The sequence below is a fragment of the Trachypithecus francoisi genome, unplaced genomic scaffold (assembly GCF_009764315.1).
Source record: "Trachypithecus francoisi isolate TF-2019V2 unplaced genomic scaffold, Tfra_2.0 Lachesis_group8, whole genome shotgun sequence".
In the NCBI taxonomy this organism is placed as follows: Eukaryota; Metazoa; Chordata; class Mammalia; order Primates; family Cercopithecidae; genus Trachypithecus; species Trachypithecus francoisi.
Genome location: NW_022681473.1, coordinates 43,711,303 through 43,734,467, shown reverse-complemented (window position 1 = coordinate 43,734,467; position 23,165 = coordinate 43,711,303). Strand labels below are relative to the sequence as shown.

The 23,165-nt window shown below is 37.1% G+C and overlaps 1 protein-coding gene and 1 pseudogene across 2 annotated transcripts in view; both read left to right on the top strand.

Annotated features, from left to right (window-relative positions):
* The window catches only part of NELL1 (neural EGFL like 1), a 984,256-nt gene that overhangs the window by 634,385 nt on the left and 326,706 nt on the right, over positions 1-23,165 (top strand). The window lies entirely within an intron of this gene.
* Positions 1-23,165, top strand: part of LOC117080504 — a 31,993-nt pseudogene that overhangs the window by 101 nt on the left and 8,727 nt on the right.

Sequence of the window (23,165 nt, the reverse complement as noted above, 5' to 3'; positions counted from 1 at the left end):
CTATTGAGATATTTACTCTACGGATGATGTAGAAATGGCAAGTTTTGGGGATCACATATGAGTGTGGGAGGTCCAAGAAAAGGAATGGCTTCTGCCTTGCCGGAGCCATGGTCTCTGGCAAACATGAACGAATATTTATAATACTTGCCATATAGACATTCCTCCTCATAAGGGCAAAAGCTATTACTTGGGTAGAAAAGCAAAGAAATTTAAAGCAATCATTTCCTCCTGAAGTCTGGAGAAGATAAATGATAAGGACTTTCTCCCATCCTCACTATTCCACCCCCAGAAATGCTACCTATTTTAGATATACTCTTCATATTGTTTGTAAAAGTAGATTGGCAGTTCTGCTAACATGATTATTAACTGCAGTGTTAAGCAATGTTAAAATAACTTCAAAATTTTGTAAAATCTCTGTCATCAAAATGCTTACCAACAAACATTGATACTAAATTTGGATGTGGGGATATTAGTTATAATCCTAAAGTGGGAGGGGGAACTTCATAATTCCAATTTAGTTCTAAGAGAAGGAAGAGTGTTTAGGCCCAGAGAAGGTTATGCATAAAGTTCTGATAATGTTTTCTTTGAAAAATGTGTCTCAAACTAGAAAATAAAACTAATTATTTCATCTAAATTACCTAGAGACATTTATGCTCATCAGTTTGATAAAGGACTGCAGGTAGACACGAAAGCTGTATCTGCAGTCTTGAACCCAACAATAGTGCGTTAACAAGATTGGGGCAAGGCAGGGGGCTTTTGTGGCACAAGACACAATATATTGATTGTGTTCTTTTGGCTTAACAAGGTGGACCTTGATGTAGTCTTGTCCTGGCCTTTAATATTCTTTTCCTTCAAGTGCCTTTCTAGTGGGGGAATAAAAATTCTCTTGGATGCACTTAAAACACTTTCCATCACTTACCAAAGTCAGTGTTTACGTTTTAAAGTTTGCAGCCCAGTAGACAGTAGCTACATCCCCAGAGGCTTAAGGGAAACATGTTAAATCAGATCAGCTTGTATCTCAGAGGGAGTGGAAATCTGACACTTAGACAAGTGCTGATTCTTTTGAGTGCATTTCCAGGTTGCACTTTGCTGAATTACATAGATGTTTGTTAACCATGATTGTCAAATCTGAAATGACCCATAAGATTAACAAAGCCGTATAAATATATCAGTCAATTTTATTTTAAAACAGGCTACCAAACATTGAGTTTGTCTCAAGCAATCAAAATAAGATAGTTTTCCTTTCCTTAGTAATGATTCTCCATGGACCAGGAGACTTTAGGAAACATTATTGAAATATTTCATTGTCAATAAGTAGGCTATCTTCTGGATTATGATCTGGTTTGGGTAGCAGTTATTTGCAAAATATTCACAGTATTTATCAGCTGGTACTATTATAGAATGGCAGCTAGCTCTACTTGATATGTCCATATCAGCTCATGGGCAGAATATTTACCTTAAGTAGAGCCAAAGAACTATTTCACCTGGTTTGGTGCCATATTGTAAGGCAAGGTTAGCTTAAATAGATCTGTTACCTTTTAATGGCTGTTTTGCTATGTAAACTAGCCTAGGCTTAGGCCAAGTACTGTTACTGGGTCTGCTTGGTCCAGATACTTCAAGAGGCTTCTCTTGACTCAGGTCTTTTTTAAGGCAACAAAGGATACATTTAAAAACATTTACAAATAATGTACAAGTGTCAGCATAATTTGGGGGTGGTGCTAACTGTAGTCTTTCCTCAGTCAGATATTGGTGGAATGTGTAACTAGGACTGACCAATAGAATGTGTGTGGTTCTCACTTGCCAGTTTTCACATTTCTGCTTATTTCTACCTCAAACAGAATTAGTTGCTTTTTTGTTTTGTTTTGTTTTGTTTTTCATTTCAGCCTTATGCATGCCACTCTGTTTGCTTTCTGCAATAAAGTTAGATATGCTCACGGTAGAGTTCATTCAGCTGTGTTTCATCTTTAAAATACAGCCATCTTCTGGCTCCACTGAATTCAATGTCTGTTTCTATTGTTTTTGCCTAATTGTCTCATTTATAGCTAGATGTTTACTTCCAAGGACGTGTGTTACACCTTGTCCTGTGAGAATAAACCAGTCACATGACCTGTTGTTTCTCATTTCCTTATCTGTTAATAGATATGATGGCATTTTCAAATTTTTTCTCACCCTCAGCTCCTAAGCGAGAAAATGTTTAGGGTAAAATGATGAACACATGAGAAAGTGCTTGTCTAAGGTAAGTAAATCATGGTAGCTGCTATAACAGATAAGCTCCAAAACTTCAGGGGGGTCCAACACAATACTCTATGATTTATTTCTCATTAACAGCTGATGGTGAGAGTGGTTGTGTGTCACACAGTGACTCAGGAATACAGTCACTTTCTGTTTTGTGGCTCTAACCTCCTCTTGTTTTTCAGAATCCTTACCACTCCATCAGACGATGGGAAAAGAATAAAAGGTCAAACACAAGAGGTTTTTAGGGACCATCATGAAAGTAGCACCTATCACTTTTGTCTTGCATTGAATTAGCCAGAACTCAGTCCATGGCCACACCAAACAATAAATCAGAAACTATGTGTGCCCAGGAAGCAGGGGAGGACACAGATATTGGTAGGCTCTAGCAGCCTCTGCTACATTGCTGTTGTAAGTAAAATACTACATGAATAAAATTAGCTGCATTATTATTTGTAGAAAATAAACCTCTTGTGTATTTCTGAAATGGATTCTGGCTGATTCACTGTAAAGATCACTTGTAAGCCTACATGTAAAAATTACTGTGAATATCCAGAGTTTAAAGAATTCTCTAGTTGAGCAAACGCATCCTTTCCAACCATGTCATCACCACTTCTCTCTGGCTTCAATCAAGTTAAAGACAGTTGCTTTTTATCTAAGCCTCTGATCCTGCCAGTTTTAAGGAAAATTGAGAAACTGCTTTATGGGTCACTTGAAAGTAGTGCAAGGAACTCAATCATTAAATATCTTTTGAGTGGAACTGCTAGTGACATAATAGAATAACACTCCACCTGCGCCCTGGACCTTTCATAATTCTATTACTTATATAACTGATTCCCACTTGTCAATATGACAGTTCCCTTCCTGTTGTTAGTGATCATTTTTCCCCCAACTTGGGAATTTGTCCTTTTTAAACTTGCAACAGAGAATTATATGTGGATTCCCTCAGGCTGTGTTTTTGTATCACCCTACTCATTTGAGGATGATGCCGTTTTTTAATGTGGTATATTCTGAAAGATACTGGGCAGGGATATGGCAAAATTTTAAGCATTTATTCATATCTATTAACAGTTTAGCTATAATTTTAGATTTTTTTTTTATTAGGAATAATGAACAAATCTAAGGTATACTTCCTGTAGGTAGAATATTAAAATTCCATAAAATGAATACTTTGCTTAAATAAGTACATGTGTGGATGAGGAATTTTTCATATCCCTTTGAAGCATAGGCCATTTTTGCAGATGTAACTAGATGAGGTAGAAAATGATTTTGACTTAGCCTCCTAGATTACTTAAAGCTGGGAAACAATCTTTGGGGTCTAGAGGGCAAACTCTTTGTTTTACAGATAAGAAAACTGAATCTTGGTATCTTCACGTAAGTTACCTCTTTGAAGACTGTATTTGTAGAAGGAAAGCAAATTGTAATGAATTTCTTGGAAGAGGACTTGCTGTATCTTTACCAAAACAAAGCAAAATGAGCACATGCACATAATATGTGAATGCCAAGAGATTAGTAGAAGACCTAAAGGCTCTAGAACAGCACTGTTCAGTTGAAAGATAAATGTGAACCACATATGTGATTTAAAAGTATTTAGAAGCTGCCTTATGAAGGTACTAGACACAAGTTAGACACGTCTCAGTTCAGACTAGCCACATTTCAAGTGCTCAGCAGCCACCTGTGGTTAGTGGCTACCACAGCCATTGTAAAACTTTCAGTGTAGGTTTAAATTAATGAAAAAACTGGTACACTCTTTAATCTGCACCCTTAAGCACACAGAGGAGATCTCTGGAGAGGCAGCAGGGTACCCTTAAAATGAAATGGTATTTTCCATTATTTTTTAGTTATGTTGAGCAGCCCAAGTCTGGCTTTTGGTGGAATGCAACACTGTAGCATTTATTAAGCAGACAGGTAGCTGGAATCAATATAACAGGGGTTGAGAATACCTTATCATTTCTACAGGATAACATTTCCTGTCTCTGGATGGAACTTCACCATAAAGTCAGATATTGAATAGAAATGAGTAGCATTCATTAAACCTCAAATTATACTAAGATAAGAGAGTAGAAGAAAAAAGAACACAACAAATCTATAGCATTTACTTTTGTTGCATTTCAAGATCAATTTCATATTAAAAACAGTTCATAAGAGAGCAGACATAATGATTTTCAAAATGATCTGCTCACTGTGCTGATGCTTATTAACTTTAAATAGTGACATGCTCTGCAGGCTCTCTTACAGCCATTAGACAGAGAAGAGCCCATGCATTCTTGAGGATAGGGAAACATGGCAATTTGTGGATAATTTTCTGACACACTTTAAGCACAGCACTTAGTGGGATCATACTTGAATGCTGAATGTACAAAGAATAAAATCTCAATGTAGACCAAGATAATTTAGAATTTGGAATAATTTTATAGAAATTGAATTAGCAATACACATCCCCAAACATTATAAATATAAAGACTTTTGAATCTGACACTCTTGGACTCAAATCCCAACTCTGGTACATGCTGTCTGATCTGGGGCAAAGTCTTCTCACTTCTCTGAGTTTGCTCTCTTGCCTGAAGAATATTGTCTTCCCATGTTGCCTCTCTTTTCCAGGATGGATACTCTCACATTCATCCAGCACATAGCTGGAGCCAGAGAGATTGTCCGTGGTCTACCTGCCAGCAAGGTGACTGAGTGGTGAAGGTCATGGTTTCTGGAGCTAGACTGCTTGGTTAGAAGTTTGGCTCTTCTACTTAGCTAGTGTGCCATCTTGGGCTAGTCACTTAACCTCTCTGTGCCTCACTTTTACAACTGGGGATAATAATTGTGTCTATCTCCATGGATTGTTTTTAAGATTAAATGGAGTGTACATGCTTAGGGCACATCCTGGCATATAAATTGTTGCCATTAAATATCTATCTATCTACCTTATGACTCCATGCTTAAGATCCTGCCATGCATCCTTCTTATGTGTTACGTTGAGGATGCAATTAGCATTTCTTAGTGGGATACACAGGCCATTCTTAATTTAGTTCTCACCTGCCTCTGTAGCCTCATTTCCTTTTCCCCCACACAAAACCTGTACTTTAGTCAAAGTGAAACTACTCATAATTTTCCAAGTCTTCCCTGCTGTGAAATAGCTTGGTGGTTAAATGCATGGGGCTTTGGAGTCAGTTGCCTGTATTCAAAGCTGGGCTTTAGGGCTTGGCAATTTCTGTGGCCTTGGAAGTTACACAAGCTTCTATGAACCTTCTTCCTCAGGTTATAAGAATGAGAAGAGGAATAAATAAAGTGCTTGGCACAGTGCTTGTACACAGTCAATTCTTAGCTGTTGTGTCCTCAGTTGGAAGGAAATATCTTTTCCCTCATTTTTATTTGGCTTTTCCTTGTCGTTCAAAATGAAGTTCAAGTTTTACCACCTTAAGGCAATCTGTTTTCACCTCTACTCTGTGTCCAGAATATCACTGTCTGTCCTGGCGTATATTCACACTGCACTGTACTTGCCAATTTGCTTAATCTGTTTCCCTCACTGGCCTAGGCCGTTGGGCAATATTTCCTTGTCATCTTTGTGTCCTAAAGCTTAACATGTATGGGTTATTTAATAAATGTTCATTGAGGACATATATAGTGATAGAGTGGTAATTATGATTTACATAGCAATTTGCCTGTTCTCAAAGTAATTTCCACTGTGTCATTTTCCAGTGTTTCTAAGAATAACTTTTTGGTAAATACTGTCTTCAACCTTATTTATAGATGATGAAACTGGGATTAAAGAAGGGAAGTAGCGTGCTCAAGGTCATACTACAAAGACATACTAGAGCTCAGATTCAAATGCAGATTCTCTGAATATGGAATATATTATTCTTCCAATGTATTGATCATAAAGGCAACCATATAAATCCAACTTGTAACACTTTTGGGAGTGAACTATTAATGGTTCCATTGGCAAGACAGTCAGTTCCATATTAGACAAACTGGGATAGAACACATGATCATTCTATAATTCACTCTATAATATTTAGTCAGCCAAGAATATATCAGTTGTCTAAAGGCAGGGATGTGATGGTTACAACAAAACAAAAAAACGCAGCTTCTGCCATTGAAGAGATTATAATTTTGTGAGGGCTATAAACAAGCAAATCAAGGCAATGACAATGTAGTATGGATATACTCTAATGGAGAAAAGAGGAACTTCAACCTCTTACTTTAAATTTGAAGGACTAGGAAGGTTTGAACAAGTCATTTTTAAGTTGACAACTGACAGGATGTAGATACGAGAGATAAAAACAAAGTCAGAGGTTAGCGAACGGAGATGTGGTGAAAAAGAGAAAGATAATCCATGTAAAGGAGCAATGTGGATCAGTTGCAGGGAAGAGCATAGCATGTATATGGAGCTTACTTCCTCACCATCTGCCTGGTCATTCAATTATCAAAATTGCCTGAAAAATATAGGCTACTGATCTACACCAAGAATTTCTTTTCATAGCCTTAGGCAATGAAAATAATAAATGTGTCTCTGTGAAGTCAGCATATGTTAAGTATAAGACTAATTGCAAGACTAAATAGAACATTCATAATGGTACCTGAAGAAAATATAGTGATAGAAAAAAGCCATTTCCTCTCTACCAAAGAAATTACATTATGGAAATTGCACCATCAGAATGAATTAATAGATGGCTTAAAAAATTCAATGCCCAGCAAACAAAGGCATAAATTAAGTATCATGAGAAAGGTTAATGTTAAGGTAACATTTTCTCAGTTTATGTGAAAAAAGGACTGCATGGAGAAAAGGGGATGTGTCAAAAAGGAGATTTGAAATTGGACAGCAGGAGAGTTCACATACACATGCCTAAGGGAGCTGAGGTCTGTGGAACTGCCTGGAAATTCATATTTGTCTACCAGCCATTTTCAAAAATCTCTGGCCAGGCTTGCGTTTGTTAGTAAGTCCTTGGCGGTTTAGGTGGCAGATACGCTGGTGAGCATTGATGAAAGGACCAAGCTGAAGTGATCTAGTTGGTGAGCTTCCTATTTGCTGTTAAGTAGAGTTTTGCTCTCTCTTCTTTTCACAGTACATTTCACAGCCATTTCTGAAAAAGCCCAGCTGTGCTGAGATGGCCACTGAGGGGATACAGTGTGGTTGCATGAAGTTCAGAGACATTTGAGAGCAGCTGAGCAAGCCCCACAGCCTTCAAACACTCATTGAATTGCCTTCCAGAAGCATATTCTTTCACCTTTGTGTGACATGAAAGGGAGCAGAGGGAGTGGGTAATGATCTGAAATGACAGACATGCTGGGCTAGGATGAGCTAATTTACAGGGTAGAATGCAGTCTCCAAATTAACAACAAAGAGACTAAGTGTCCCATGTCCTGTCCTGAGGCCTTTAATGGAGCCAAGTGAGAATATTATTAACCCTGGGTAGAATGGTCTTAAAAGAACTATTCGGGTGACAACATTTTCCCCCACTGAGGTTAATATTTACCTTGCCTGTCCACAGAAGCTGAACTTCTGAATCTGACATCTCAGCTTTCTTAAGATTGTTGATAACCTGTGTTCTTTAAATTTCTGTTTCCCAGAAAAGTAATTGCGTTGTTCTTTTAGTAATGGAAAAACAGAGAAGCTCTCCTTAAGAAACTCCCAGGATGTGTTGTAAGGCAAATTGGCTTTTCTGCTTGAATCATCTACTACAGAGCTAACCGCTAAACTCAGAAGTTTCTTAGCAAAATACCTTGTGTGCACTAGCTTTGGAGGAAGAATTAGAATGCAATTTGACAAGATCGCATTCAGGCAAACATCTGGGGGAAAAAGAAACAACTTCAGTGTAGCTCAAAAGCTGGAAAGGAAGATGTACTGCTAAAGAAGTTACATGTCATACATTTCTACAGTAATCAGCCTGTGTCTTCTCTTCCTTTCCATTTCCTAACACAATTTAATTATTGTATTTCCTGATTGCAGATTATATTTCTTCTATTGTTATATTTGATTACAGAAATATGCTAGAAAAAAATAAAGTTTAAGACATACCCAATTCATTCAGGTCTCATTAGTTGTGCCTACCTGTCCAGATTCACTTTTTACTCTCCTCACCTCCACTTCTAATGGGGAACACCTCTTGCTTTCTCTATTTTCATACTTTTGTACTTGCTGGTATTTCTGCTTGGAATTTTCTCTAGGTTTCAACTTTTGAAGAAAATGTTCCTTTTTAAATTCCTTTAGTGCTCAAACACGTTTCTTCCTTTCTCCTCCCATTGCAGACAATTCTTACCTTCATTCTAATACTTGGTATATATATCATATTGTCTCTTTATGTAGCTGTCTCCCCTCCCAGGCTGTGATTCTCTTAAGGACAGACCTAATATCTTTCTTACCTTCATTGCCTAGCATACCATCTAGTCCATAAAGAGCCCTCAGTGAATGGATGTTCAACACAACCATTCATGTTTGTGACATTTATTTTTCCAAGGAACTTTCACTTTGTACCTATATGATATGTAATTTTTACCTCTACTGAGCAATCTTTATATAATGTATATTTGCTCTCTCTGAGAACTAAAGGTAGACATAAAGATTGGTGCAACTTGACTTGAGCACATAACTGCTACATTTAGTGGATTTATTTCTGCACTTTGTAGTTAACAGAATTGAAGAGCTGCTGATCCGAGTCTGAAGCCAGGTAGAAAACAAATCAAGTGGCAACAATTAAGATCTGGAAGGCAGATCTGCTCTTGGATCTACTAGCACTGCCATTTTTCTTTGGCCTCAGGTCATAAGTAACTTAAGGTAATCACTGTGCTTTGACTACTTCTTTACCTGGAATTATGTAGCAGGTCTCATCCTGACTTCTTGGGGTCAGGTGTGTTCATGTTGTCAAACTGCCAGTGACCTAAAAACGCTTGCTTTTGTTAAGATATGGAGGCTGTTGCCATCACAGTAGGTATTTGACCACTCAAATAGTGTCTGTCTTTCAAAGCTTTTGCTCTGGGTGTAACTGTGGAGGCAAGGACAATGGCACTGCAGAAGAATGATTAAGAGCGTGAGTGTTGGCCGGGCGCGGTGGCTCAAGCCTGTAATCCCAGCACTTTGGGAGGCCGAGACGGGCGGATCACAAGGTCAGGAGATCGAGACCATCCTGGCTAACACGGTGAAACCCCATCTCTACTAAAAATACAAAAACTAGCCGGGCGAGGTGGCGGGCGCCTGTAGTCCCAGCTACTTAGGAGGCTGAGGCAGGAGAATGGCGTAAACCCGGGAGGTGGAGTTTGCAGTGAGCTGAGATCCAGCCACTGCACTCCAGCCTGGGAGACAGAGCCAGACTCCGTCTGAAAAAAAAAAAAAAAAAAAAAAAAAGAGCGTGAGTGTCTGGCTTTCTCAGAAGACTGTGAGAAAAGGATTTGAGCTCATAGATTGTATCTGTGAGGTGAGCACCAGAAACACGGGTAGGGCAATGGGCAATGAGACAGGAAAGGTAAGACATCCAGGGTTGGGTACTTCATTTAAGTGAAGTGGGTTACAGTTGTGCACAACAGGAACCCAATCCTGGTGGGAAATTTTGGGAAAATGTGACCCAAATTTATCTCACTCAGGGAGTATGTCACTGCTACGTAGCTGCTCCCCAGGAAAATTAATTTCCTAGCACTTGTTCCTGGAGCTTCCCCTCAGTCTCAGAGATGCAGTTGCTGGCAGTGGGAAGTCTGGCAGGTGTGTGTCAAAATGGTAAGGTCCAAGGAGATGTGAGGGAGGGACCAACAGTGTCAACTATAAGACTATATTAGAATAAAACTCTTCATGTTCCAATGTGGCCCTAGGACACAAGTGATGTGCAGTTTCAATGTGAGATGCCACACCACTAAGTGGGCATTCTAAAGTAGATATTTTAAAGCTAGTTTCATGATGTTGAGCTCCTCATCTACTTCAAGGATTTGGAAATTTCAAGGGAATGTAGTTAGGATTTTATGATAATAATTTATCTAGAGGAATCTGTCCTGTGAGCCTCACACTTTCATCTGCAAGTGGGCTTGTACCTTCCCTTTGATCAGGCCTGGGAGCTCTTCAATCAGATCACTTAGAGAGCCTTATATATGTTGTATGAAGTTTGGTGACACAGTAAACTGGAATCTGAGCCCCACTTGCATCAACCTAATATGTCAGAGAGAGACACTGTTGAACTGCTTTGGAGGGGAAGTAAAGGTGAACTCCTGAACACTCTGACAAACTATTAGAGGAGTCATAGATGTCTCCCCATGGCCAGTATGCTGGACTGGACATTCTTGACAACATTCTTTGTCAAGAATGTTGCTTGAAAGAAGCAGTAGTACAGTGAGAATATAAATTGATTGAAAGAGAACCAGGAGTTGTGGCTGCAGCGGCCACCTGAATGAGAGCTATTGCCCATGCCAGTTTAATGGTAGGTGGGGATTATCCATAAGAGCATCCACAACTGTTCATCTGCCACCAGAGCATCCTACCCTAAGTGACAAATGTACTAAAGAGCAAGATACATCCCTTTCTCCTAGTCTCTTTTCCTCAATCTGATCCTGGCAGAAGGGAAAAAAAAAAAAGCAAGGTCGGGAAGAGGGAGACACAATGGTGGGAAGAAAGAAAGGACTATGACTCTTTCTCTCACTGTAAGTGCTCAACTACAGGAGACCCCCGAAGTGGAGAAGAAGTTAAAATCAGATGTCGAAGCAAGTTTAGCGTTCGGATTATTATCTGGGGCTGGACAGTTGTCCACAGGACTTGCTGTTATCTGAGAGTGAGAAAAAAATGTTATGAGACTTGCTGAAGGCCAAGATGTCATTTGAGGACAAGAGAAAATCTTTTCCTTCAGTGTCCTTCAGCTTTTCCTTCAGAAGAAAAGCTGTTTTTTGATTACATCCTCTGGATGGTGTTTGCTGAAACATGGACTGTGGAAACCTCAACTGAAATTCTAGTTCTGTAGCTAATTAGCATTGTTGTCTTGGTGAAGTATTAATTAGGCTTCTCCAGAGAAACAGAAGTAATAGAATGTATATAAAATATACATATTATATAAGTAATAATTATATTATGTATTTATTACATAATATAGAATAAGAAATTGGCTGATGTAAGTATGAAGACTGGCAAGTCCAAAATTTGCAGAGCTATTGTACTAGTTTGAAGACAGGCAGGCAGAATTTTCTTATTTGGAGGAAGGTTAGCTTTTTGCCTATTCAGCCCTTCAACTGATTAGATATGGCCCACCTAGGTAATGGAGGGCAATCTGCTTTACTCAGTCTACTGATTCAAAATGTTATTTTCATAAAAAAAAAAAAAAAACACCCTCACAGAAACACTCAGAATAATGTTTGACCAAATATCTGGGCACCTCATGACCTAGTCAAGCTGACACATAAAATTAACCATCATACTTACACTTTTTGGATCCATTTTTATGATCTCATGAGTTGCTTAGAGATTAAATGAGAAAATTTGTGAAGCCTAGGCAGAGATAGAGGTTCAGAAAATGGTAGCCATAATTATTACCAATGGAAGTGTTCAGAGAAGCAAGAGTTGGATCCACGTTTAGGAAATAGAGAACCAGGAATGGTATAGTCACAGGGTCAAATGTAGGCCAGTAGTCAGACCAGCAAAAACAGAATGTCCCTAAGACAAGAGGACTATAAACCTAAGGTAAATTTTGTCTTTGACAAAGAATGCTTTATATTGTTCCTGTAGAACCGGGCGGGGAGCAGTGCAAAAATGGCTGAGTAACACCTAAAATCACTTGTTGGGCACTTATTATGTAAGAAATACTGTACTAGATTTTGGAGACTCAGGGATGAATAAGACACCATCTCTGTCCTTGAGGATGTCATAATCTATGATGGAGAAACATTTGATAACTTTACAATTCTATTGTGCTTTAAGGGAGCCATTAATATAAAGCATAATGGGAGTGATTCACTATAATTGGGGCGTCAGGGAAGGCTTTAGAGAAGTGGCTTTATTACCTTTGGAATTTCAAAGGACTTTGCCAAATGGATATGAGGGGTAGACTTTTGGAACAGAGGAATAGCATGAGTAAAGTCATGGAAATACAATTTTTCAGTCTTTTGGGGAACAGGATATCATGTGATAGTGCTGAGTTGCAATGTGAGTGGACTGCAGATGAAAAGAGTTCCAAGAAGGGTGCAGTAGACAGACTGGGGTCGGTAGTCAGGAAGACTTGAATGCCCTACTAAGAATTTTGGACTTAAATCCATCTAAAACACAAAAGTAACATGCTTACACTGGTGTTTTACAGAGGAAAAAAAAGAAGATGCAAACTACTAAGTAGGAGTTTCTCTAGACCACTATAGTCCATAGACCTTTTTTTTTTTTTTTTAATTCTGTGTTTTCAAAGATGACTCTTTTTCAGGAATTAGCTTGCATAGCTTTTGGGAACCCAGTCTTTATGACTGAAGCAATTCACCCTGTTTAGCAGATCTGCGTTTAAGTTGAATTTAAATAGAGTTGTTCTAATCACGTTTTAGAGTAGGGTCATATGTGAGCAATAAATTTGAGATGTGATTTATGTACCCTGAAAACTACCATCAAATATTTTATTAATCACCTTTAAAGTACAACTCAGCGTAGTTCTTAATTCCTTAAGTGAACAGATATTTATTGAGTATCAAATACTGTTCTAGACGTGGTGGATATAGCAGGAAACCAAACGGAAAACCTGGCCCATTATATTTGCATCTTAAAATAGTTAGTCTTATCACATAATATTCTTTCTGACATTCAGACCTTGGTGAGCACTAAAAACCATGTCTCTCAGGCTTTTCCCAAAAAATGACATCATTATTATGTTCATTTCATATTGGCTCATTGTGGGCATGTTAACAAGGTAATAGGCAAGTGTTAGTTTTCTGTTCTTCTGCTGGTAATTATATTTGACATGCAGTATTGCTGTTGCCCAAGGATATAGAAAGATTACTGTCCATGAGACTGCTTTTATTATCTTCATTAGGTGTCCCTTTGTATAACCAGAAAAGCCCAGTATAATGTGACTGGCAGAAATGGCTCTTCAGTGGCTTAGAGCATCCTGATGTATTTAGTTTTTAACATAGTCTTGGGCAGTGTGGGGCAAATGCTATATAGAACATTCATCTTCATTTGACCACTTAGGTATGCACATTCTTATCCTCTGACATCTCATACCAAACTGCAGTTCAGTGAAGAAGAGTGTTTGAAGTTGCCGGAGAATTGTCTGCTTTCTAGCTGGTGACCCAGCAGACTAATGAATATTCAGCAGATAGATAGTCCTCATCCGCAGGAGAGAAAATGACATTATGTCTTGAGGGCTATTGAGGAGCCTCTCCTTTTTTCTTGGTGTACTAAAGAAGAATAACTTTTAACTTATAGTCATATTGACTTTACAAATATTTAAAAATTAGCCAGAGCTCACAAAATATGAAGTCAGATTTAAAAAAATTTTTTTTTGGTAAAGAGAGAATTATAAATGGAATTTAATTTATTTTTCCTTTAGAAGACATATTAATACTTTCTATCAATTTCTGAAATTATTAAGTGGAGGGAGGTTAGAATATTAAGGGCTATAGATATTCTTTAGGTGGAGATAATATTAAAGAACCCTCTATACCTTATTGAATAGAAATTCAGTAAGTGATCAGAGTTAGCAACTGTATTCAGTTATCAAAGGGTCGCTTAATAAATTATTGCTACTTAAAACGTTAGTCTGCTGGTTCCTCGACATTTTTAAATCATAATTTTGGGCAAATATAGATAATTGGGTCAAAATAAAATGAAATGGCCTTTTTTAAAATACTTTTACTTCAAGGTCGGGGTACAAGTGCAGGTTTGTTGCATAGGTCGACATGTGTCATGGTTTGTTGTACAGACTATTTTATCACCCAGGTATTAAGCCTAGTACTCATTTATTATTTTTCCTGATCCTCTCCCTCCTTCCCCTTTCCACCCTTTGAAAGACTCCAGTGTGTTGTTCCCTTCTACGTGTCCTGTTGTTTTAGCTTTATTTATTTTATTATTTAGATTGACCTAAAGTACCCTCAAATATTGCATTTGTACTACTAATGATGATCATAAACTTTATGTTGAGCTAGGCACTGTTCAAATTGCATATATTTAGCCCTCACAAAACTCTCTTAGGAAGACACTATTACCTACCTCCATTTACATAAGAGGAAACTGAGGCAGAGGGAGATTAAGGAATTTGCCCAAGGTCAAATAGCTATTAATGAAAGAGCCAGGATTAAGCCCAAGCAATCTGCTGATTTTTAACCTTTATGCATTACTGCCTCAAAGGAAAAATCTGTTTATGAACATGAGAAATTTTTTGCATTATTATCAAATCTCTACATACATGCAGTTTAAAGAACGAAACAGTTATAGAAAGCTTTATAGGGAAGATTAATCCCTTGGAAACAGTTCCTCATTTCCTATCCCTAGAGGCAACCGCTTTCAATGCTTTTAACAGATTTGCTTGATGTTTTCGTTCATATCTTTAAATAGCACATTTCTTTGCTACTTTGTGATATTTTTAAGTTTTCATTTTTTTACGCACCCCTCCACTTATCTTCTCGTTAGACTAATATTCTGTTTATGTTATTACGATTGTGCATGTGCTATTGATAATCTAATCATGGAATATACTTGATTTTCTTTCTTGCATAGCTCTTTGTTCCTCTTATCATTAAGCATCTAAGTTATTAATCTTGTTATTTAGTTTATGACAGCATAATCATAATTAATCCTCAAACTCTCCCTAGTTGTATAAATACCCTCTAAGACATTAACTCTTTTATGTTCTAGAATAAATCTCCCCCACAGTTTGGTTGATTTCCAGGTTCCCTGTGTAGTTCATGTCCTGGGAATATTTCTGTGCATGTCTCCGGGGTCCTCTTTGCCTCTCTGGGGGTGAGAGCCCCTGTTCCTATGTACCATGCTTACTTTTCTTAATTGACCACGCTGGCTTGGTTCTCCATTAATTACATGAGAAAGTCTACATGGGAGATGAGGGTTTGAGAACTTTCTGCTCTGAAAACTCTCTTATGAAGTGAGTGAATTAAAATTTACAAATTGCTTAGAAAACTGTCTGGCACATGGCAAACCAAACATATATGTTTAAAAATAATTTTACCTTCACTCTTGACTGGCAATTTGAACAGGTGTTGTATTTCTGTTTATAAATCATTGTTTCTCCCATAGGATTATGAAAGCATTGTTCCATTGTCTCCTAAGTTCCAGTATGGAATTTGAGAAGTCCAAGGCTGTTCTGACTTTTTATCTTTTGTTTTGAAATTCACTGTTTTAAATTTCATGATGATATTGTTATAAATTTTCTTCATCCTTCTGATCACTCAGTGGAATTTTTCATTCTAGATATTCATAACGTTTAAGTCTGTAAATGTTCTGACATGATGTCTTTGGTGACTTCTGCTGTACTCTTACTCCTTTTTCTTTGGTCTGCTCTTTCTCTTTCTAGCTTTCCTATTATTTTGATACTGGACTTCTGATTCTTCAGTTTTCATGCTTGTCTTCTTTCTTATCTTACATGTATCTGCCATTTTCTTCTAATATCTGGAGACTTCGTTCACTTTATCTTGTAACCCTTTCAATTTCTGTTGTCCTCTTTTATATTTTAAGACTGCTTTTTCTCCTCCTGTGTTTTTTCATACATACTCTTTTCATTTCATGAACATGGTGTCCTTTCACTCTTAGGACATTCATCATGGTGAGTAATCAAGGGATAGTGATAATGAAGTGTTCTTTTAATGGAGTTCTCATATCCTCCTTCTTGGGTTTGTCTAAAAAATTTGCTGTGGCTTTTGTCTTTTATGTTAGAAGTTTCCCTCAAATGTTTAACCTGGCTTCCCACTCATACTTAAAAGCTCTCCAATAAAACACTAATCAAAAGCTCTGTGCAACTGGAGATGTGATTGTTAACAATTAAATTCAATGTGGGGTAATGCTGAGCCATTCATTCTCTCAGGAAACACCTGATTGTCAATTTCTTAAGTATTTTATTTTTAGTTGTTTGTTTCCATAGAAAATATTCTTCAAATCTTCTGCCCAGGCAATAAAAGCACATCGTTCAGCATTCTGATTGCCATATAAACTTTCACTGATTTCCTCTGTATTCAATATGGAATCTGTATTCAGTTGTGCGTGGTGTTCCTTAGTGCAGAAAATAAATCTCCCATCTTTTTCTAGGCTGGTGGAGAGGCAGTCATCTAACTGGGCAGAATGGGAAGAGGAACCAGGTGTGTATCTAGTTTTTAAGGAGACTTTCCTCCCACATTTAGCTGCCACTGTCAGAAGTATCTGGTGGTGTTAATTCCTGAGCCTGTTAAATCCTATGGTGCAAAACAAATTGTTTCTTGGCTTTTCTCACTGAGGGTTTGAATTCAGCTTTTTCAGATCTGAGAAAGCAGTCATCACTCCTTCATCTGTTTCTAAGTTTCCAAAAGTTTGTTGTCCTAGTTATAATTCTCATAGCCTTTATAGGTATATAATCCTTAAAAAATGGAAAAAATAAAGCTCTTAAATATAACTTTGATGAAATTTCAAGAAAGAGCAGATGAAATTATGTGCATTTAGCCAACCATGTTTATGTGGAAACTTGTTTATAATGAAATTTTTTTGTTTTGCCTAATTACCAGTTTATCTGTTAGATGTCTGAAAGTCTACAATGGGGTGTATGTGCGTGCATGTGTGTATGTGTGTATCTCTGTCTCATCCTTCCCTCCTCAGAAATAGGGACGGGAGAGGGAAGGTAGCACATAGAGACACAAAAGCACAGGAGAAGAAAAGCAGCATGATGTAGGTAAAACAGCACAAGCTTAGGAGGAAGAAACGGAGATTGAATCTTCTGCTGACTTTGAGTTATTAATCTTTTTGGCAGCTCACTTTCCTTATCCATGAAGTGATTAGAATAACAGCTGTCTTGTAGTTACATTTTGCAGATGGAGATAAAGTGTCATCCTGCACAAGCCTTGAATATGGTGCCCAGTGGAGGCCATGTTGTATCTTGAATAAAGTGAGAACATTTGCTGGCAGGAGATGGGAAGGCCAGGGGGAATCTTTTTGAGAATATTTTCAGATATGTATATTTTGTATAATTATATCTACTTTGTATTATTGACCAGGGCTAAACTACTTGGCTAAAATATCTGGCTTCTGAAAGCCCCCACTAATTTCTGGATCTTTTAGTTATTATAATAACCTTACTATAGGAATTGGGTCACAGTGGTTTAACAAATGTGGAGTGTGCTTTATAGCAGACTATGAATTTGGGGCAAATTGAAATAGAGACTTTTTGAGAAAACTCAGTGTATGGTTGCCTGAGCTGGTGACAGCAGTTGTGGAATGTGTGTGTGTGTGCGCGTGCATGCATGTGTTGAACTAAAACAGATACTTTACCAGAGAGCACTTCATTGACTCTTGCATCCATTCATTATTAGCACAAAGAGATTCTCTTGCTTTATCCTGTTTAAAAAAGAAAGCCTCCAAAACAGCAGTTGAAGAAAAATAATAATAAAGCCTACGAATAGTTCTTGGAAGGACACATCCTGCTAGATAGGGAGAAAGAGAATTTAGAGTGGCATAGTAAAGGCCTTAGGTAATAGAAAAGTATTTAATAGAGTTGTTCATGTGGCTGTGCTGTTTAGTTAGAAGGGAAGATAAAAGATAAGCTGTTTCCAATTTCCAATTTACCTGTAATCTTGAGTCTTCACCTGTCATCTTTTCAAGAAAGGCTAACTTTTGCCGCTTAAACATCACTTTCGTGAGTAGACTATAAACGCCTGTGTTTCAGCCAAAAACCAAAAAAAAATTGAGCATGAATAATTTGAACTATTCACCCCCTCCTTAATACTTTCTTTGCAAGGGAAGATGTTTTCCTTTTACTAAATGAAAACTATATTCAGGAGGCTCTTCTTAGTGTAAAAATAGGGGTATCACTTCCTCAAACAAGGGCTACAGTAGATTTGGTATTATATAATGTGTATTCTTTTTGGAAAACAGCAAGGACATTTCTAGAATCCTTTAAATCTGGCTTTCCACAGTTTTCTGCCATCTGTCAGTTCTTCTGTGGTTATTAAATAGTGATGGCATGGCAGGTGAGAAATTGCATTAATTGTGCAATAGAAATGGAACAAATTAAGTATCTCTATTGATTCTTTTTAGAAGAAAAGTAAATAAAACAATGTTTATAATCATTGGTTCTCTAGGACAACATCCAATAAGTCTCAAGAGCTTTCTTAAAGAGTGTATGTGTCTGTGTTCATGTTTTAAAATTTCTGCTTGCATTAAGGCAAATCTTTGGTATAAAATAGTCTTGGGTTCTTTACTCTCTCTCTCTCTCTCTTTTCTGAAGTTCACATTTTCCTTTTTAAGGTAGTATCTTTCTGAGCCCTGTATTTTTATTTCAGAAATTCTTTAATGTCTGTGTACCACCCTAAGGGTATTCTACAAATTCTTAGTTTTTCATTCAAGGCCCTCTACCCTCTGACCCCAATTTACTTTCCGTATTTTTTGGTCAATATTTTTCTGCATAAATCCTTCCTTTCCGCCAAACAGGAATGCTTAGTGTACCTCATAGACCTTTCACTTTTGCCTCTGTGTCAAAAATACTCTCCCTTCCTCTGCACTTATCTGCTGCTAGCCCCTCCTTAGGATTGGATGATTTCCTAACCCTCCTAGTCCAGATATGCAGTCAGTTCATCTATGCACTTCCACAACCCAGCGGGGTCACTTAGGACCTATTTAGCATGAACTGGCAGTTCACATTCCATTTAGATGTGCTCTTTAACTCTGCTTCGAATATAACCTCTGTGAAGGCAGTAGGTTTTAAATTTGTTTCATAGTTTTTTTTTTCCCTGACATTAAAAGGTTCACTTATGTGTTGCTTGTCTGTCCATCAATCATCTGTCTACGTATTTTAACTCTCTGCTATTTGTTCCTACTTGAATGTAAGCTCCAAAAGATATCTTGCACAGGCTACAGAGGTTGTGCATGGTAGACATTTGGCTCTGCAGCTCATGCTATTAACCAGTAATCTACATGAGCCCATGAAGGTTATCAATGGTAACCTTCATTACCATTTCTAACTTTACTTACCTTTGAACAGGATTTTGACACTGTTGACCCTTTATTCTTTGAATGTTGCACTTCTCTTGGCTTCTATGACACCCTTCTCTCTCTGTTTTTCTACGTGCTGGCTAATTATCTTGTCATCCTCTTTTGACAGTTTAAATATTGGTGGTCCCCGGTTTTGTCATCATCATTTTTCTGTGCTTTCTCTACAGTCCTCTGCCTAGCCAGTCCTCTTGATGTTAGTGGCATGACTCATTACAGGATCACAATCAGTCATAGCACATGTCAAAACTGCTCACTCTTAAGAATTGTTATAAACATTTGTGAAAAATTTAAATTTTTAATTAATTAGACTCACCTCAAATTTACCATTATAAGAATGTCACACTTATGCATTTATTTTTCAATAGTGTGTACCTACTTGTGTGTGAAAACGTGGAATTAGAGTTAACTGTAAGTGAATTTCTCATAATTCATAGCCTATGTTATATTTGCTGAAAACATCCATGAACTGTGATTATTGATGTGTCCTTAATAGTTATAACAATTTGGAAATACTATAGTCTATATACCATGGATTTAAAATTATGATTCTTTTCTTGATGTATGATTTATCCATGGGCACATTTTTAATAATAAAGAGAGATGAAGAAAAGGTGTATGCATCTACATCTTCACGGTATAGAAGTGAGAATGAGGCAGTCCTTACAATCTCCAAATCAAAGACAAAGTGATCATTCAAATAGTATGTGCAATGATGTTACTTATACTAACATTATGCTACTCGCTATACTTTTTAATGATAAAACAAGAATTTACAAATTACTAGTAATACATTTTTATTTTCTTGTATTACCTGTGGGGGTTTGAATTTGATCTTCAAAATATAGTTCAAAATAGTTTTTATGTTAGATTAACCATATATGCATTGTTTCCCTCCAAGAAATATGACATTTTAAGATAATTAAATATGTGATTTTACTGATCCTTTGGTAGTAAAATTCTTTTGCAAGTATGACCTATAAAAACAGTTTGGGAGTTCTTTGCTTCATTTGACCAACTACTTTTGTTTGTAAGTGTGAGTGTTTGGTTTTCATTACAGTCTGAGTATGCTCCTGGGAGTGTCTCACATGAATGTCATTCATCATTTGTTATAGCAGAAGAAAAGTTGAAAATCTCTGCTCTAGGCTGTTTTATATACTCTTTTGTATTTAACTCTTACCCATATATTGATGACTCTTGAATCAGTATCAACACCCACGATAACTTACCCAGGGCTGCAGTCATTTATTAAGCCACCTACTGGGCATCTTTATGTGGATGTCCTACCAGTTTTTGACTTAAAAGTTTATTTTATCTGATGTAAGTGTAGCTCCTCCTGCTCTGTTTTGGTTTCCATTTGCATGAAATGATTTTCTCCATTCCTTCACTTTCAGTAAATGTGTGTCATTATAGGTGAAGTGAGTTTCTCATAGACAACATATAGTTAGGTCTTGTTTTTAATCTGTTTAGCCACGCTTTGTCTTTTAGTTAGAAAATGTAGTGAAGTTAGATCACAGGGAAAACTGCTGCCCCCCAAATTGGAAAGACAAACAGGCAGAAACAAAGAACTTAAGGAAGCAAAAACTCCAAATTGAAACTTGTGTGGGGACCAAGACCAGGGTAGGGAAACCTGAAATATAACTGATAAATTGCTTTAGGCTTATAGACAAATCTGAGTTTTAAAAACTCCTTAGGTTGGGGGAATAGCGATAGAGAGGCCCTCACACTTTTGTGAGCTTTACATCCAGGAGCTTGACAAGCTTCTAAGAATGAAAAATTCCCTTATGCTTCTAGCAGGAGAAGGAGAGAAGAAACCATGTGGACATATGTCAGAGCATTCTGTTCTTAACAAAACCTGCCTTTAAGAGAAACTATTTTATTTATCACAGCCTAAACTCTAGGGGTTTTATCAGAGCCTACCCAATCTAGGGAAAAGGAAACACCCAACTCCAGCCACCTCGTAGCCTTCCACATTGGGAGAAGAAAAATTCACAACTCCAGCCCACTTTAACCATCCTGTCCCACCTGACTTTGGGAGGTGGAGACTGAGTAGCACTTGTGAAATTCATAGTTCAGAGGCACAGTCTTAATGAAAGAGTGAGACCTAATCATATAGAATGCTAACCCCTCAACAACTTCCCACTACATTACAAAAGGTCTGTTTATTACAGTCCCTTTTACGTAATACATCATGTCATGTCTGGTTATCAAGAAAAAATGGCAAGGGATACTAAAACGAGAAAGCACAGTTTTAAAACACAAAGCAAGTATAAAATCCAGATTCAGATGTGGCAGGAATATTGGGAGTAGATCTGGCATTTAAAACAGGTATGGTTAACATGAAAAGGATTCTAATGGATAAAGTAGACAGAATGTAAGAACAGATGGGCAATATAATCAGAGAGATGGAAATTCTAAGAAAGCATTGAAAAGAAATGCTACAGAAGAAAAAATCTGTAGCAGACATGAACAATGCCTTTTTTTGTGCTAATTAGTAAACTGCACATGGCTAAGGAAGAAAAAATCTCTGAGCTTGAAGATATGTTAATAGAAACTTCTAAAATGGGAAAACAAAGAAAAAGAAAACTGGGAAACAAAACAAAATACAAAGCCAAAGAACTGTGGGACCACCATAAGATGGGTAAATGCATATAGTGGGAATATCACAAGAAGAAAACAGAAAGGAACAAAAGAAATACGGGAAGCAATAATGACTGAGAATTTTCTAAAATTAATGTCAGACAACAAACCATGTATCCAGGAAGCTCAGAGAAAACCAAGCAGGATAAATGCCAGATCTCTGTCTCTCTCTCTCTCACACACACACACGCACACACACAGGCATATCATATTCGAACTGCAGAAAACAAAGATAAAAATTCTTGAAGAAATTCAGGAGAAAAAAAATCTTACCTGGAAGACCAAAGAGAATTACCACTGATTTCTCAGAAATTATGCAAACAAGAAGAAAAAGGTATGAAATATGTGTTGAGGGAAAACCTTCAACACTTAGAATTTCACTTAGAATTCTGCACCCAGTGAAATTATCCTTCAAAAGTAGAGGAGACATAAAGCCATTTTCAGAGAAAAACAATTGAAGGATTGTGTGCAAGAAATGTTGAAGGTCTTCATAGAAGAGGAAAATCATATAATTCAAACCTTGGATCTACATAAAGAAAGAAAGAGCATCAGAGTAAGAATTAGCAAAATTAAAATTAAAACATTTCCCTTATCCTTGATCTAACAGATGACACTTTGTTCAAAATAATAGCAACAATGTATTCAATTATATATTCTTACATAAAAGTGAAATGAATGACAGCAATGGTACCGTGATGGGAGAGATAATTAGGTTTATTTTGTTATTATAAGGTTCATGTACTCTCTATGGAGTAGTGTAGTATTATCTAAGGGTGTGCTGGGATTAATTCTAAATGTATATTGCAAACTCTATGACAATCACTTTTTGTTTTAAAAAAGTATATTGCTATGGTAAGAAAAAAGAGAACAGTGGAATCTCATAAAATGATTAATGAAAACTTCAAAAAGAAGAAAAAGATTGGAAGACAAAAATAGAAGCAAGGACATAGGCAGTGAAAAGAAAGCGGCAATAAATATAGTAGATACTAATTCACCTGTGTCAACAATCAGTAGTCTAAATATACTAATTAAAAGATATAGAATATCAGAGTAGATCAAAAGACAAGACTCAACTACGTGTTGTCTACAAAACACCCACTTTATTAAAAAATATGTAGATTAAAAGCAAATGGAAGAAGAAATGTATATTATGCTAATACCAAAATAAAATCAGAATAGCTAT